Raw genomic sequence first — 12,926 nt, forward strand, 5'->3', positions numbered from 1 at the left:
AGGGGATTTTTTTTGCTATGGAATGTGCTTTCTCTAACTTATTTCTTTACCACATTCTCTAGGAAATTGGTAGGAGGATAGGGGTAAAAGGATTAATAAAATAATTAGTAAAGCAACTTCACATCTTTTCCTTTCAAGCTTTTTTTTTTTTTTTTGGTTGCTCTTTTGTTTTATAAACTAGTTCCTCCTTTTCCTCCCCTATTTCCTTGAGCCAGGTGTTAAACCTCTAATTTAAGGGCCTCACCTAATCTGCAGTAAAGGTATGAAGTTGATATCACCTTGTAGCTGCTTCTGGAAGACTAGGAAGGGAGTGTTTGGAAGACCCAAGTTCAAATCCCCTTTCAGATTTTACCACTTATGTTATCCATGGAAAGTCTGTTATTAACCTTGTTGTGTCTAGGTTCTCTCATGTGTAAAATGAGGGAATTGGATTTTGATGGCTTCCAAGGACCCTTCCAACAGTAAATCCGTTATCCTCTGATCCTATATAGTAGAATGCTGTGGAGATTAAAATGCCCCCTGCTCACTTTGTCTTGCTGGGATTTCTCAGCTAGCAGTGTTAGTACCACTGTTGATAGCAGAACATGAGATAAAGATTAAGGTAGGTCCTCAGAACAACTTTTTGAGAACTGCTTTACAGATTAAATGTGTTCTTGAAGTTGACTGTAATAACATTTCTCCATTGACTTCCATTATTATTCCATAGGTGTTGAAATGAAAACAAATTATAGTAGTATGCAGTAGTGCATTGAGTCAGCAGGACCATTTCAAAACTTGTCTCAGACCCATGCCCAGCTGATAGTTCCTCCCCCTTTTAAAATATATTTCATATTAATCTCTTGAGATTGCATCCCTGCCTTTTCTAACTAGGACTAGAACTTTTAGTTCTAGTATGACTTTTAATACAGTGGGTTTTTTTCCCCACTACCTCATATTATCCTGTATTTTGCTAGTGGCTTGAAATTCACCTTAACTCCAGACTTTCCCAGAGTTTTCCAAACTTTTAAAGATTTTAAACTCCTTCTGTTTTTCATGACAAAATCCCCATATGTCTGCTGTAATGTTTGGGTATATAAAGCTTTCAAGTAATGAATTACACAGAAATTAAATTACTACTATGACGATATTTTACTTAAAAGAATATTTGTTCTTTATGTAATCCTGGGGTTTTGTAGAATACATATTGAAAGTCACCAATCTATTCTGTTTCCCTGCCTACTTGCAGAGCTACATGCTGACTGTCCTGGACTGAAGAGTAATTATTCCTTTTTTAGACCTGAAGCTCAGTAGGAACTGAGAAATTTAATTCATTGTTTTAGGAAATTCCTCTTCTATCAATATAGAGCTACACCAGCTTTGCATTTGAATGGTTTTAGAGGTTTGTCTAGGGTCACTGAGAAAAGTGACTTATCTACAATCATACAGCCTGTAGGTGTCAAAGTATTTCCGTTATTATAATTATTAATTTTAGTTTTAAAATTTTATGTAATTTTATTGATGTCTTTTGTTTTTACATCACATTTATTTCTTAATAACCCTCCCCTTTCATTGCTGTTGTTTAGTTGTTGCAGTTGTGTCTAAGTCTTTGTTCCCCCCATTTGGGGTTTTCTTGGCAAAGATAACTGGAGTGCTTTTGCCATTTCCTTCTCCATTTTCCTTCTCCTCATTATTTTATAGATGAAGAAACTGAGACAAACAGGGTTTACCCTGATTTGCCAAGGGCCTCATAGCTAGTAAGAGTCTTTAGCCAGATTTGATCTCAGGTCTTCCTGACTCCAGGCCTAGTGCTCTGTCTACTGTGCCACCTAGCTGCCCAAGTCCTCCCATCCCCAGATCCATTTTTAACAAAGAGTAAAAAAGAAAGAATAAAATCAGTGTAACAAAACTTAACCACATGTACTTGATCTGGAAGTACAGTATATAAAATATTCTCTATACATATTTCTTAGTATTTTAAATGACAAGAGGGATAAATTTTCTTAACTCTTTTCTGAGGCCTAGTATAGTCATAATAATTACAGTTTCCTAAAAATATTGATGCTTTTTGTGGATTCATCTTGTATCCTGCTACTTTACAGAAGTTAATAATTATCTTTGTTTCTTTGCTGCTTCCTTGAGGTTTTCTAAGTAAATTATCATGCCATCTGACAATAAGAATAATTTTGTCTCCTTTTTTCTGCTGGTATTTATGCCTTTTCTTGTCTTATCTCTACCTCTGATATTTTTAGAACTATCAAGTAATAGGGGGGAACATAGTATGTTATTGCTTTATTATTGTTTTAATCCTACTAAAATAATCCTTCTCTGCTTATGGTTTTTAGAGTTTTTAAGCATAAATGAGTATAGTAATTTATCAAATATATTTTCTTTATATGTTGATAAAAATGATGTGATTTTGTTTTTTATTTTTAACATCATTAATTACAATTTAATTGTTTTCCTAATTTTTGTATTGGTATACATGTAACTTGGTCATAGTAAATTATTTTTGGGGTATATCACTGTAGTCTTTTTTGCTTGGATTTTATTTAAATTTTTTTGCATTGATAGTGATAAGTGATATTGTTCTATAATTTTCTTTGCTTTATCTTCCCCTGGTTTAGGTATTAGCCCTCTTATTTGTCTTGTAAGAGGAATTTTAGTAGAGTGTTTTCATTCTCAGTTATTTAGAATAGGTTTTTTTGAAGCATTGTTTTAATTGCTCTTTGAATTTTGAAAGAATTTGCCAATCATTAGGATTTTTTTGCATAGTATTTTTAAAGACTTAGAGAAAGTAATTTTCCAAACTCACTGATTTACAAAATTAAATTAATTCTAATAGTATTTATACAACATCTTAAGAGTTGCAAAGCACTTTACAAATACCTCATTTGATTTTCATGACTGTACTGGGAGGAAGGTGCTGTTATTATCCCCATTTTACAGATGGAGAAACAGGTTAAAATAAAGGTTGTGACTTCAAGTATCACTGTCCTCATTATGCTATGACTGTGTAAATATGGAACTTGGTCTCTTTCTGCTATTTAAAGCCCTTAAGTCTGTTTGGCAGTGATTTTTTAAATCAACTCTTAGAATCTTCTAGGTAAAATTAATAGGTCCTTGGGAGACATAATGAATTTAGGGCTGAACTTGGAGTCAAGAAAACCTTTGTTCAAATCCTACCCTTTCCACTTAATAACTATGTGGCATGAACAAACCAATGATATTATAGGTCCTTAGATTAAATGAACAGGTACTGATTTTTTAATATTTCCAAAATTTAATCTAATTTTAGAATTACAGAATAACTTCACACATTAGATTGGCAAAGATGGCCAAAAAAAAAAAAAAAAGAAAAATTACAGGGGATGGCAGGGGATGTGGGAAAACATGCACATGAATGCAGCTGTTAGTGGCTCTCTGAATTGGTCCAGCTATTCTAGAAAGCATTTTGGAACTATGACCCCCAAATTGCTAAATGTTACATATCCCATGCCCCAGTGATGCCATTACTAGACTATATTCCAAAGAGACAAAGTGAGAAAGAAATAACCTAGTATGTACAAAAAATGTTTCTAGCAGCAATATCTGTAGTGTCAAAGAACTAGAGACTAAGGAGCTGTCCATCTTTGGGAGAATGACTAAAGAAATTTTGGTATAAGAATGTAATGGAATGTTATTACATGGTAAAAAGTGATGAAATAGATGGTTTCAGAGAAACCTGGGAAGACCTCCATGATTTGATATTGAGTGAAGTGAATGGAACCAGAAGAATGATTTTATGTAATGATAATGCCATTTTGAAGAAAAATAATTTTAAAAGACTGAATAACTGATCAGTTCAGTAACTAGTTATAATTCCATGAATTATGTTACCTACCTCTTGATGGATAAATGATGGGCTCAACAGGCAGAATGAGATATACACACATATGTAGATATATGTATATGTATACACACATATGTGTATATGTATATGTATACACACATATGTGTGTATGTATATGTGTATATATGTACATATGTATTCAGACATAGCCATCATAAGAATGTGTTTTACTTGACTATGCGTGTGTGAAAAGGAGTTTTCTTTTCTTTTTTTTGGAGGAGGGAAGGCAGGACAATTGGGGTTAAGTGACTTGCCCAAGGTCACATGGCTAGTAAGTGTTAAGTGTCTGAGGTCATATTTGAACTCAGGTCCTCCTGACTCCAGGGCTGGTGTTCTATTCACTGTGCCACCTAGCCACCCCTCTTTTTTCTTATGGAAAGGTCAAGGTGGTTGAGGGAGGATAGAGATAGTCGCCCATTTTCCCCCCAAAGGAAGAAAAGTGTTTTATCAAAGCATCATTTAAAAAATTCCTAGAAGAAAACAGGAGTACCAGAAAGAAACAGAGACAAGTAGGACAGCTTTCAAAGAAACAAGTTAAACTTAGTATATACTGAAAAAGAAAAACATAAGAGTTCTACAGTTTTCTTGTAATATCCTCTTTTTCTTTTCTACCATATGTATTAAAATGCTCCTTTTACTTGGTCTTTATTAAGTTCAGAATAAAAGAAAGGACACCACAGACTCACAGTGTGATAGAAAGAATATTGCATTACACCTTATCACTACTACAGACTAGCTATTTAACCTTGGGCACTGCACCTGATGAATATTAGTTCCTTATCTTGAAAACTTGACTGGATGATTGCCTTAAAATTATACATCACAAAATTGGACTACATATTCTAGAAAAGTACTTAACAATATTCCCTGATCTTCTACGTTTTTTTTTGAGAAGGAATCACAGGACTTTACTTATTGTCCTGAATCTCTTACTTACTACTTGTGTGACCTTAGGCAAGTAACTTAAATTCTTTGATCTTCACTTTCCTCATCTTTAAAATGAGACACTTGTGTTAGATTGACCTGTTAAGGTCCTTGCCAGTTTTGGATCTAGGATCCTATGGACTATGAAACCTACAAGTTTCTATATCAAAGCCTCTTTAAAAAAAAAAAGCTACTGTGCAGTTTGGATAGAGTCTGACTTAAAGAATTGAAACAAAGGGTAGGAACTTAACTAGAGAGAAAAAAAATTATCTATGTACTGTTCCATCAGCTGCCTTGAGTTGATGGCTTGGGAAAGAACTAAAGATATGGAGGTCATGGAGAAGATGAAGGATGGGGTTAGAAGTCTTAACACAAAGGGAAATAGAATGATAAAAGATTATGATCAAATGAGAGAAGCTTAGAGTTCATGCACATGAGTGTAGAACACTTAGGGATGATAGCAATCTTTCCATGAAGACCAAAATCTACCTTTTTAATGACAATGTTCTGTCAGCATTGCATATGGCAGTAATTAAGTGACTGTCACACAGTTAAAAGGTTTATAGTGGTTGGGAGCAAGCTAACTGGCAAGGAACTTTGAAGGACAGGAGTAAACATGTCATCAAGGGATCTTATGGTTGAAAGAGAAGCTAGTCTGGTAATGGGTCAAGGAAGAGGGACAGTAGAGGGAGAGCCAGGGGCTTAGTACCCAGTGCTGCTAGGGGAAATTCAGGAATGCTTTCAGCACTAATTTTAAGTGGGCCTTCTCTGGAAAGCTTGGGTGAACTTAAATTTGTCTTAGGTATGGGTAGCTTGTAGGGGACCTCACATTGATGAAGTCACAGATGCATTTGAATGTCATATTGTTTGCTTTTTTTTTTTTTTGCCTTTTGGGGGGCAGTTAGGGTTAAGAAACTTGCCCAAGGTTACACGGCCAGTTTTTTTGTGTGGGTGTTAAGTGTCTGAGGCGGAACCAAACTCCTGTCCTCCTGACTCCGGGGCTTTACTCACTGCACCATCTAGCCGCCCCCTTGTTTGCTTATTTTAATCTTTAACTCATAAAATATACTAGAACTTCAAGGCTCTGCTTTGAAGTTACTTTGTCTCTCCCAACCTTGTACTTATTTAATATTTGATTTTTTGAACCCCAGTGCAGGACTTTACTTTTATCCTTTAAAAATTATTAGCTTCGGGCTTTTACTGCATTAGCTTCTGAGGGTCAAGGACTCCTTCACTCATTTTAGTAAGGGGGAAGGTCTGTGGGCTACTTCCTTTCTAGCCTTTGACCATATGGCCCCAAGAAGTTCTTTTCTGATCTAGGCACAGGGAATGGAGTCTGATTTGGCCTCCAAGCCATGGGGATCTAGTAGGCCAGGAATTCAGGTTGGTATTGCAGTCAGTTCAACAGTTGCCCTGAAGAATTCTGTTGTGAATAGCCCAGCTAAAGCTAGTACTGCACTTTTTGGACTAGAACTTGGGGGCACCAATGCTTTTTTGGAACTTTTCCCCTTCCTCCATCCCCAGAAACTGAGGTGGCATGAGAAATTATGGCCATAGGTGCTAAAGAAAGTGTTTGTACATGTATTCTTGCTGTAGATCTTTAGAATAAATATCCCTTTGTAAAAGCTAAAACAAACAAAACATCTGTTAGCTTTAGCTTGCCTGTTCTTAAAGTGAGATCTTTTTGGATTCTAAATTTGTCATCCAACATATTAGCTAGCCTTTCTGGCTTGGTTATTGAAAGCTTGATAAGCATAACTATAACGAAAACATATTTACATAGTACTCTGAGGTTTACCATCTTTCCCCTTACTTACTTGAGTCTCACAATAACTCTGTGAGTTTGGAATTACAAACATTGTTTTCATCTAAGTCACTGGCAAAAATGTTAAACAGAACACTATTTAGGATGGAACTGCTATGAACTTCCTCCAGGCTTGTGCTCTCCACCTATTACTTCTTTTTCCCTTGGAAATTGCCTTCCATCTACTTCATGTCTCTCTTCTGTATACTTGGTTATTTACACATGTCTTCCTCAATAGAATGTGAGCTCCTATAGGTTGGGGACTGTATTTTTTGTCTTCCTTTGTAACACCGGGGTTTAGCACAGTTCTTGGCATATAGTAAGCACTTAATAAATACTTATTGACCAACTTACTGATTGGGGCAGGGGTGAGGGATAGTCAGAACTAGTTGACTCACTGCATTATCATCTAGTCTCTATCGCTCCATTTTATCCACAAAGATATGTTATAGTAAGTGTTAGATTATTTTCTTTCTTTTTTTTTATAGAAGGAAACACTTTTAATAGTTTCTAAATAAAAAAAAAAAACCTTTGAGACACTAACAGTTCACAATAATTTCAACAAAAAAAAAATTCTAGGAGGTTTTGGCCTTAGTAGGGTTTCCAGAGTGGGTTGTTCTGTGGAAAGATTAGGGGTGTGTGTAAATCTATAAAAGAACAAAGCACAGGAAGGCTGATACCTTCCCTTCCCTTTGTGGCACAGGCCACAAATGTCAGATTCCTGTAGCTGAGTCAAGGGAGCATCAAATCACCTACAAGACAATGCTTCTTTCTCCACAGCTTCCAGAGTATTTTCAGCCTTATTTTTTCTTCCCATGATGCCCTCACCTTCACACATGCCACCACCCAAGCTCCACAAAGGATGCCTGTTGCCTTTGGCAGCCAAGAAAGAACCAGAAAGGATCATTCTTGGGTCTCCATGCTCTCCTCTTCTTCTCCTTGAGGTGGCTCATATGCATTCCCCTTTTCTTCCTCACCTTCCTTCTTTTCTGGAGGCTTTTCATAAGCTTTTTCAGAAGGTGTCACTATTACCCCATCCCAGGTAGACATTTCTGAGGCGAGATAACTGGCATCACCCTCCTGGACAAGGATCTTCCTATATCCTCCGTGTGACAGGATCCGAACCAATGTCTGAGCTGTATAGCATACCATATCCTGTTGTTCCAGGGTCATGACTGTATGTACCCGGAAATTACCACTTTCACAGGGGTCAGTAATCCTACTGAACCAGGAAGAAACAACCCAGCAGCCAGAATCTGAAGGCATCGCCTGTAAGCCACATTGAGGGCCAAGGGCTGTCTGGTAGGGTTGTTCATCACAGCATAGTGTTCCAAAAGGTTAAGGATCCAAGATGTGAGAGGTTCAAAGCCAGGGAACCGAATCCTCAAGTCCTTCAATAGACAGATGAGAACTTTCACCCTGGACTGAGAAGCATTCTCTTCAAACCAAAGAGCATGCCGAATGGCTGCCAAAGCACTCTGTAGAACCTTGATGTCTAAATGTAGTTCTGGGTTCAGCTTTCGAAGATTAGGTGGTACTGTTGTAATGAGAATCTTCACTGTGGCATCAGCAGAGCTGATCTCAAAGCCAGTTTCATTGGTCAGCATAGTCAAAACTTCTGCAGGATCCTGTGCTCTAAGACTTTCCACCACTCTGTTCCCCAAGGCTGCAACTGCTTCCAATGTTGGCAGGATCTTCAGCATCACTACCAGATCAGCCACATTATGCCCTGTGGTCTTTGTCCCTTTCTTGTAAGATCCCACTTGCCTGACCTCTTCAATTTGTACCTCAAAGGTTCCTGGAGCCACAATCAGGTTGTCAATCACATTGTTGATTTTTGTTACCAGAGAAAGGATGGATGCCTATTCAGCAGAGTTAGGAGCAAGGTTCTGATTCCTCTTTATCAACGCTTCACTGAAAGTGGTTTCATCAGGTGCAGGTTTGACTCGGGGGAAGGCCATTTCACACACATAGAAATCCAATGGGATGTGTAGCACAAATGGCCTGAACCCTCCTCCTGGTCCTCCCCTGGAGTCAAAGCGCCCTCCACGACCACGGTCTCTATCACCCCTCGTGGTTCCCACAGTCTTGAACAATGGAGGCCCTGCCAGCCGCCTAGATTATTTTCTGAAGTAGCAAATATAAATTGAGTAGATGAAAAGCTGGGGCATTCCTTGATCTCCCAGTTTATTAAATCCTCCCTTCCCACCAAGGTCCCCCCTCCCCTGAAAAAAAAAATAAAGTGTAATTGACATTAGCTTTTAATGACTTGCTCTGTGGAAACCTATTTTGTGCCTGGTGAATTGAACTTATTTAGGGAAGCTAGTTTCCCTGAGGCTCATTTCTTGACTGATTAGCATAGATGACTTTTCAATTGCTCTAGCTTTTCCTGTAACTCTGTTTTGTCCTGAATAGTCAATCAAAAAAAAAAAAAATAGGTTTAATCAGGTAGCATGAAAAAAATGTGAAGAGGATCCTCCCTCACAATTTCTGGACAGTCAGATTATAATACATTGATTTTATTCCTCTACTAATGACAACAAAGTATGATAAACATTTTAAATATACAGATAAATTGGCAGAATATTAAAAATACAGAATCCAAGAAAAATCATTTAGAAACTGATTATGCTTGCATTCTTGGCTTTTAATAATAGCCTTTTAATTGGTCTCCCTACTGCCTCAAATCACTTTCCCACTTAAATTCATTCTCTTTTCAGAGGTTAAAGCTCTTTACTAACTGTCCTCTTCCTATCTTTCCAATCTTCTTTCACTTTACTCCCTTCCATGCAATGTTAAGATCCAGCACTTTTGAGTGCTTGCATATGACCCTTGATCCCACAGCTCTGGAGCCTTTGTACTGGCTGTCTGCCATACCTGGATACCGCCTAGACTCTTTCTCTTAACATTCTGGTGTCTTTCAAGACAAAGCTATAGTGCTGCCTTTTGCTGAAGGCCCTTTCAGTCCACTAAGTTACTTCAGCTTTCCTTTCAATGGTTATATTCTGCTCTTTTTAATTTATATTTTATATGAATCTATGTCTGCCTTTCTGATCAGGAGGAAAGCTCCTTGAGTGCAGGGACTGTCTGCATGTTTTTTGGTTGTCTTTGTGTCTGTAGCACTTCGTATAGAGCCTGGCACATGTTCTTCCTATGTTTTTGAACAGGACCAATGATATCATGATGTTGGGGTAAAATAAAGGATGTTGGATAATGACTTGCATGTGAATTGAATTTAAGTGAGGCAGAGTTGCATTAAGTCATCAGCCTCACTCTGTCTTCTGGAGTCATAAAAGTCCAATGGTGGGACAGAAGTCAAGATGACTGGTGATGGTCTGAGATGTAGTGCATGATCTTAGTGTCTTTGATGTCTGACAGTGTCTTGGTGTCTTCTTTAGTTGCCTTCATAGCTTTGGAACAAATTGTTTTCATCTACCCATTCTGCTGCGGGAAGTCTTCACATGCTTGAGGTAGACATCCCCCTAACTCTCACCGATGGGTTTGAGGCCTTTTGGTTACTCTCATATTTGTTTAGCCTGTCTGCTAGTATGGTTTTACCAGGGTGTGGCCACTGTGCATACCACAGCTTCTTGGATTCACAGGTGAGAGTTGGGTGCAGGTAGACACCAAAGATAGATGGGTGTATCAGCAATGCCATATTCACAATGCCTATAGAGATTACAAATATGCTGATATAATTATCCATCACAAAATACGTCAGGTTTACCATTTGGAGAAATAAACTAGAAAATTTATTAAGATACCAAAAGACTGAGTCCCAAAACCAGAAAGTGAAAGCCATCAGAGTAGTTATGACATTGGCACAGGTAGATAAAGTAGAAAGCACCCACATTTTCAAGCCTTTAAAACAGAACAGGCTACCTCAGGCAAAGGTCCTCCTCTCCCCACTCACAACAACCACCCAGCGTCCTGGAAGCACACTCCCAGCAGCTCCGGCCCCTGGCAGTCCTCAGCAGGAGTCCCAACTCAAAAAAAAAAAAAAAAGGCAACCGCCACCAACTGCCAACCGCAGGACCGTTAGCTCGGCTTTTCACTTTCTCTTGCTCTGCTATGTCAGCACGTCCATGGGGCATGGGAGATCTTTAAATCCCATAACCCTTACAATGGGGTATATGAAATGTTTGGGGAGCACCTCTGGTGTGAGGGCTTGCCGAGCCCCTTTCAGGGCTGTGCATCTATCTTTGGTGTTCACCTCTCACTCAGCTCTCACCTATGGCTCTAGGAAGCTGTAACATGTGCAGCCTGACACATAGTGGGTGCTTAATAAATGCTTGTTGATGGCATCCAGGTATGGCAGACAGCCAGTGCAAAGGCACAAGATTTGGAAGACCAAGGGTCATATGCAAGAGACAACAGGCAGCTCAAAAGTGCTGGATTTTACATTGCATGGAAGGGAGTAAAGTGAGAGATGGCCAGATACACTTTTCCAAATTGTCTGTCTCTAAACATTGTTTACAAAGAGGTTTCTTTAAATGTAGTTAAGAGTAGGAAGATGAGACATAGAATAGAAGAAGTCTCCTCTATTCCACTCCTGGGTTTTCTGCTGTTGCTGCTACCATTGCCATGGGAGGTCCAAAGTTGCACCCTCTGTGCTCTGAATATGTTACAAAGACTCATGAGAAAGTGTAATGGAATTATATTGCAACTCAGAGAGCCTATGCTTAGTTGGACAGTCCTTGATTCTGGTGTTCATTTTTTTCTTTTTCAAGCAACTCATTAAAAACCTGTCTTTTTTGCTATAGTACATTAGATTAAATAAACAGACTTTCTGCCTGTTCCAACAACTACTGTAGAGAAGCTATTCATATTTTATATGATTTAAAATGAACTTATATCAAACTGGTAATAGTTTATATTTTGAAGTAGAAAATAAAGCCTAAGAACATGTTTATTCAGAACTTTAGCAGTAAAAAAAAAGCATTCCATAGTGTTTGTTGCACTTTCACCTGCAAGAAGCCTTTCCTGGATTCCTGCTTAATGCCAGTGCTTTCCCCGTAAGATTGCCTCCAGTTTATTCTTTGTGTATCTTGTATGTAGATAGTTGTTTAAATGTTGTCTCCACCATTAGGATGTGAGATCCTTTACAGCAGGATACCTTTGTATCCCCAGAACTTAGTTTAGCACAGTGCCTGCAGATCAACACTTAAATGCTTTTTTACTAACTAGCTGACTGTATCTTGGAGGTTGAAGCGTGATTTTTTTTTTTGCCCTGGAAGGTATATTTTGATTTTTTTAATTGGTGTTTTGTTTTCTGTACTTAGAAATTTGGGATTTTCTTGTATTATTTCTTGCCTGATGGCAGTCAGGTTTTTTGATTAGTAATTTTTTCTGTGCATTGTGTCTTCAAGGTCATTTACTTTGGGTTGCATAGAATTTATGTTAGGTTTATACCCAAAATAGAGCTAAGAAATAAGAAAATGGTCCTATATATACAAAAATATTTATCTCAGATTTTTTTTGGTGTGACTTCCCCCCAAAAAAACTCACCAGAAAAAAAAACAAAAATACACAACTGAAATCTAAGGGAATAAATTTAAGAATGGCTGAATAAAAGTGTGGTATATGAGTATGGTGTTTTAAGAAATAAGGAAATAGATGGTTTTTAAAATACATGGAAAAACTTATGAACTGATACAGAGTGAAATAAAGCAGAACCAGAAGAACAATTTTTACAATGATATCAATATTATAAAAATAATAATAACAAAAGTTAGCATTTAAGTAGTGTTTACCATATGCCAGGCACTGTTAAACCTTCTACAAACATTATCTCATTTGATCTTCTTAACAATCCTTGGAAGTACTTATTTTCCCCATTTTACAGTTGAGGAAATTGATGCAGGCAGAGACTAAGTAACTTGCTTAGGGTCATACAACTAATATATGTCTGAGGACAGATTTAAAATTGGGTCTTCTTGACTACAGGTCCCATGCTCTATTCACTGCTCTACCTCACTGCCTCCAAATAAGGACATTTTTAAAAATAAGCAATTTTGAGGACTTTTACAAACTGATGAAGAACAAACTTAGAACTAGGAAGATAATTTGCACAGTACAGTAATGGTAACCATTCACAATTTCAGGGGATTCATGGTGAAATATACTACATGTTATGGAGGGGATTTTGTTCTGTTCTCTCTTGGAAATCCATAGGATTATGTGTTTCTTGAGGCATTGGGTCATGTTCCTTTTTCCTATAATATTTGTTAAGATTTTTGAGGAATTTGTTTTTCTGTTTTAGTGTCCTCTTTGTTGATTCTGCTCTGGGCTTTATTGGGAATTTTTCTTTTGAAATCTGGAGTTTTAGCC

At 37.6% G+C, this 12,926-nt stretch overlaps 1 protein-coding gene and 1 pseudogene across 8 annotated transcripts in view; one reads left to right on the top strand and one right to left on the bottom strand.

The window, feature by feature from the left end:
• The window catches only part of PTK2 (protein tyrosine kinase 2), a 439,876-nt gene that overhangs the window by 18,999 nt on the left and 407,951 nt on the right, over positions 1-12,926 (top strand). The gene's annotated exons all lie outside the window — the stretch shown is intronic.
• On the bottom strand, positions 7,060-9,009 carry LOC138156089 (interleukin enhancer-binding factor 2 pseudogene; annotated as a pseudogene).

This window comes from Petaurus breviceps, unplaced genomic scaffold (assembly GCF_028583685.1).
Source record: "Petaurus breviceps papuanus isolate PSGF00001 unplaced genomic scaffold, PetGlider_PUasm1.0 98, whole genome shotgun sequence".
NCBI classification, from domain to species: domain Eukaryota; kingdom Metazoa; phylum Chordata; class Mammalia; order Diprotodontia; family Petauridae; genus Petaurus; species Petaurus breviceps.